Genomic DNA, 6,183 nt, shown 5'->3' with positions numbered 1-6,183 from the left:
TCTTCGTATTTGGAAAGTAAAAGTACCTATTACTTACCACGCCAAGTTTCAAGTCAAAGTTCCCACGGGAAGTCCCATTATTTTTACCTTGAATTTCGTATTCGAGCCGATTTCGCTTTCTGCCATTACCGGGTTCAAAAATGACCGGGACAGAACTTTGAGAGTTGGGCCGAGTTGGGCCGAGTGGTCATAAAGAGTAAGTGACCTCAGGGACTCAACGCATCATGACAAACGTGGCTACTCTTGTATGCAGCGCAGAGCGGATGAGAAGTGTGTGCCTCCGGAAAAGTCCTTTTCTCCTGTTTTATCTACAGTATGCCTGGTTGGCGCTGTCAAGTCCAAGACTGACTATGATCTAGGACACAGCGACGAAGCTGGAATTTCGATCCATAATTCTCCTAGAAGCGGCAGTGTCCGATTAAAATGGAAGAACTTCGTCTGCCTTCACCGGAAGACCTTCAATCCCGGGCCTGTGGGAAAATTCCCGGAATGATTTCCGTACAGGTCCCTACTTCATTTTGCAAGCAGAATAAATTAATTATTCATTCGCGCTATTGTTTTGTAGTACTTTACGTATTCCCAAGAGAAGCCAATATATACATGGGTAATTTGTACTTACGGAATGAATAAAAACGGATCTCATTTTTTCTCTCCCTCCCTCTCTCTCTTCTTTCCCTTCATCGCCCACACCGTTGCTCGTTTTTGTCCCAGCTTTCCTCTTTCTATCCCTTCGTGCCGCGCCGAGCACCTACAATCGAACTTACACTTGTAGGTTACCGTTAAGAGATCCCTGTTTTACTACTCTTGAAACAACCCATCCCTTTAATAATGCTAACCGTAACCCTAATTACGACTAAAGGCACCGTTTAGGCTTAGGGTTAGTCCCTGTGATAGTTTTAGGTTTTCCAGTATTGCTGTGAACTGTGACCTGCTTTTCCTTCATGCCCCGTGCGTGCGGCACACTTATAAGTTCACTGCGTGGAAGAGTATACCACGCTTAAAGTCTGATTGGTGCATCTTTCATGGGAAACTTTCATGCACGAGTTCATTGCAATTAAAATCGTTTCATATTTCCCTTCTTTTGAAGCAAACTTGTGTCTTCGTAATAATCAAGATGGCTACCGAAGTAAAAGGGTCACAGCAATGGGAGATTTGATCATTTGGAAATTGTCCCTGCTTTATAGCCTTTCCAGAGTTGTGCATAGAGTGGTGCAAAGAAAACAATTTACTTTCGTCTTCCGTGTCCAAAACCTGTGTGAAAACGCAGTCAGTTGGCAAAGACAAAGTGCCGCATCGGGAGATGGATCTGTTTCGCGATGCTCAAGAAAAAACTGCAATGGATAGCCTTCAATCCGCCAGAACACATATTAATTTTCTGACCGTAAACTTTCCTTGAAAAAAAATATTAGCCCTAGCTACCTGTGGCCGCAAAGTTTACAACTGCCTACAAGACAAGGGCTAACATCATCTCACCGCAGTTAACCATCGCCTAAACTTCGTCGACCCAGACAAACGAGCCCACAGCAGGGCATTGAAAAGACATGATGGGGAGTGAAACGAAGCATGCCTCGTACGGGAACATACATGGATCTCTACCAAAGCTATTTATTTGGAAGTATCATTGAGCATATTGCCGATCTCTACAAAGAGCGATAAATCGCAAATCCCTCTAAATGCACCGTTCGTGATCCTAAATACAGGAAAGGAAGAAAATATACACTTTGCAGTGTCTCGGCGAATTTTTAAGCAGACAGGAAGAACAACTTCACGATAAAAAGAGCAGGTAGCCATTACATTTCTTATGACAGTACTTTTATTTGGTTTGTTTGTTATGTTTGCGAATCTGAACCCTATTACAACGATTGCTTGAAACTCCACTTGTTACGCGTATTCTAAAACTGAAAAATGGGTAAAATTGCAGGAAAAGTGCCGAAATTGCAGGAAAAACTGTTCGATTTTCCGTATTTCAGACAGAAGTTCGACCGACTTTTTTTTAAAAAGAAAGAACAAAGCGCCACAGTCCCAAAGGACGTCTATTGTTATCGCTATTGATTTCTTGAAACAAAGGAGAGTATGCATAATGAAGTAGGGACCTGTGCGGAAATATTGACAAATTCCCTGTCTGCTCTGACCATTTTACAAATGATTGTTTCACGCGTGCATACCCCATGAAAGGTCTCGCTAGACGTTTGAAGCAAGGAGTTATTCAAAACATCTGTGACCGATTTCGCAGCGGAGCCGTTGCAGGGTGAGAGAAGTTTTGTTGTCAATAATCTCGTTTAGTGTTGCATTTCCTCACCAAATTTTCGACACGTTGTCTCACATTTATCATCTCCATATACCGCATGCACATTAATATTCCAAAACAGTTTTTTACAGCTCACTGCTTTTATCTGTTGAAAAAATGTTGACGGGCCTTCGCGACTCCTGCCCTTCGCAATCGATTCTAAAATCTATGCCTTCAAAGTTTAGCTCTGACTCGATTAAGGTGTCTTTTAACGACTTTCCTTTGCGATAAGACAGAATGGGTGGCTCCTTAAATATTTCTCTAAGGTGCGGTTGGTTTTGAATAAGGTGCCACTTCCCCATAAATATGTTCATGCGGTTAGGTAAAGCCGGGTGGTATTATGCTGTTGTCTTTGTTTTCAAGTGACCTCTGTCTATCTGTGAATTTAACTTCAGGTAGGAATTTCTCTGAAAATTTATTTGGGTATCCTCTATTCTTTAGTCGTGTTGTGAAACTCTGCATGTTATTATTAAACGTCAAGACTGACGAATTTGTTTTTAGGAGACGTAGTGCTTCTCCTTTTATGGTGGATGACACGAATAAAAATTCATGTATTGAATGGTTTCTGTCCGTTTTTAATGTGTTTGCACATTAAGGGTGGATTCTCTATTGAATCTCTCGCCTTTTTACACTTTTGTGTCTAAGAATATAATTTCTGAGTGATATTTCAGCAGTAAATTTGATTGTACCGTGGTAGTTGTTTGCCCTTTGCACAAAATTTTCTATATTGTCTTCGGTTGTTTCCCACAGACAAAAGACATCGTCAATGTATCTCTTCCAAACTAGCGGTTTAATTTTGCTCTTGCTGATAATGCATTTTTCTATTTTCGCCATGAAAATATTGGCAGAAGCCACGGCTATTTTGGTTCCATTGCAGTTCCGTGGGTTTGCAAATAATGTCGTCCATTGAATTAGAATGAATTATCTTTTAGTATCAGGCAAAGCATTTGCCTCAAGAACTAATCGCTCTGTTGCTTACGAAGAGATGCGTTGTTTCATTGAGTCCCTGACGTCACAAGTCAAGTCATACGTTAAACCGCAGACCAGTAGAAACGTGGGCTTGGATTTGCGAAAACAGTAATGGCCAACAGCTTATTTGTGTTTTTCGGCCAGCTATTTCAGCGCGGGGTAAGCATATATCGATCGAATTTATAGCAATTCACCTTTTTTTGAACATATTAAATAATGTGGCGTTAAAAATACCGAAACGAGATGCATCAATTTTCGTCGTAGTGGCACATTAACGATAACAATAACAAAACCAGCCACAATAACAGCAATATTAACAAAAGTAGCATCAATAATACTAACAGTAACAGAAATAATAAACTTAAAAATGATAATGATAACAATAACAAATGTAACAAAAATTCTGAAATAAAAATTCATTCCACTGAAGACCTAGTTTAATTCAATCATATTTAATTGAGGGACTGGTTATGAAACCTTGGAACTTTCAAAAGCGAGAACAATGTTGCAATCGATGTTGAATTGACCGTGACCCTGCACAATCTTTTGTTTTCGCTTCGCACGGGTTCGCAAATTAGTTGCGCATAACTTAATCGAAGGATCTGATTGGTTATCTTCTCGAAAAAGGCGTGTTTTGTGCAGAGTCAAGGCCAAAACTACGGACAAACACATGAAACAAAGGAATTTGTCCATTTTCATAACCATCTCCATGCACAAACTATGATTTAATCTCTGTGCATATGAACTCTCTCTTCTTCTGAAAAAGGTCTTCTTCTGCCTGGCTCCACTAGCCCCTATGGTTATTCCAGGCAGGCAGTACTCTAAAATTGTTTAGTCTATACCATTGTACTGTAATTATTAGTAAGATAAGAATAAAGTGCAAATAAAGTTTCTTCTTCTTCTGCTTCTTCTTCTTTTCTTCTTTCTTCTTCTTATAGTTCGAGGAATAAGAAGCACATGAAACAAAAAAAAAATTCTTTGATAGTTATGAGCCTGTATGCCTTAAGTATTGTGCAATAAAGGGGCCTTTTTCGCTCTAATGACCCTTTGGACTTGGGTTTGTATGCATCATATCGGAGAGTTGACTGAGTTGACGACCGACATTTGATTCTATTGAGACCCTGTTTGATTTAAGACCAGTTCGACTGTTTCTCTGTGTATAGTGCCCCAATTCATTCTGTAGATGTGGAGATTGACATTCTTGACCAAGGTAATATTTGCATCATGCAGTTGTACATACTGTAATAAGTTTCGTTTTGCTGTGATTGTCTTGATTTGGTTTTTGCCTCAAACGATGACAAGGACAAATTTCAAGCGTTAAAAAAATAATAAATAAATAAAAATAATAAAAATGAAAACATTTAATTCTCGCCGACCGACTACGGTGGGTGACCAAATTTCCACCTACAGTACCTTGTTATCCCCGCCCGTGCCTTTCTTAGAGCTGCAAGCACTTTTAAAACCTTCTGGTTAACCTCCGAGAAGCGGGGACCAAGACCACGTTTCATCCACCTGTATACCAAGACATTTATAAGAGTCAACTCTTTCTATTGGATGGCCATCAAGCCAAATATCTGTGTTACTAGGTAGTAGCGAGATTTTGTGCATTTAGTTTTGACAACGTTAAGACTTAAGGGATTAGAATCAAGCCATTGTTTAATATTGTTTAAGTCACGTGTCAGGACTGAGAACAACTCATCAGGGTCTTTTGATGCACAAGTAAGGTTCGTATCATCAGCATACATTCTTACATCAGATAAAACGTTGCTCTTAGGCAAGTCGTTGATGTATAATAAGAATAATAAGAGTCCAAGTATTAAACCCTGGGGGACCAGGGTATTGTCCAATACAGTAACCTATGTGCTATCAGATAGATAGTTTCTAAAAGGGTTCAGAGTAGTACCCCTGAGACCATACAGCTCTAGCTTTGAAAGAAGAATTTCATGATCGATGGTATCAAATGCTTCCTTTAGATTAATAAACAGGACCGCATTTGTTAAACCATTGTCATTGTTGAAATACCAATTATCAGTCGTATCAATAAGAGCTGTTAAGGTGGAGTGTAACGGTCTAAACCCAGATTGAAATTAAGAGAGTAAGTTATTTTCGTCCAAGTATTTGTACACCCGATTGAAAATAGCTTTTTCAAAGAGATAAGCAATGCCTGGAAGAACTGATATGGGCCTATAATTAGCTGGGTCTACCTTCGAGTCAGCCTTGAAGATTAGAGTGACCCTAGCGCTTTTCCAATCACTGGGAATACTGACCAGTATAAATGACCGACTTGAAAACATGCGTCAGAGAGGCCGCTGTAAAATGAAAAGAAGCCTTGACAAGACGGGCTGATATACCATCAAGGCCATCAGCTTTGTTTGTAGATAAATTGGCAACAAGTTTAGTTTTCTCATTTACCGTTATTAGTTTTGCCTCAAAGTTCCTATGAGAAAGTTTAATAAAATCTCCAAAACTGACTCGAGGGGGATGAATCGTTGACGCCAGGGTTGGACCAATTTCCGTAAAAAATAACTATTTAGAGGATTACAGACCTCGTAGGGTGCACTGATGTCTTTGTCATCAATGACCAATTTCGTAACTTGGGTTTTGTTTTTCTTTCTTTATAACAACGAGTTGATTCCTTTCCAGGTGGCTTTAACTTAACCAGTATTATTCTCAAAGTAGGAGCGAAAGTAGTCCTTCTTGCAAGCCATGATAGAGTGTATAATATGGTTCTTGATTTATTATTATTATTATTATTATTATTATTATTATTATTATTATTTCTTTTATACTCTATCCATTTGGTTTGGTCTTTGGTAGTAATTGAAATACGTTATATTCGATCTCCTTACCTCATTAGTCGTTAACTCTCGAATACAACTCGAAACTGGAAGAAAAGTATGCACTCTTTACTTTTTAAAGAGTATGAA

This window comes from Montipora capricornis, chromosome 13 (genome assembly GCF_036669925.1).
Source record: "Montipora capricornis isolate CH-2021 chromosome 13, ASM3666992v2, whole genome shotgun sequence".
Taxonomy (NCBI): domain Eukaryota; kingdom Metazoa; phylum Cnidaria; class Anthozoa; order Scleractinia; family Acroporidae; genus Montipora; species Montipora capricornis.
Note: the sequence above shows the minus strand (reverse complement) of the source record.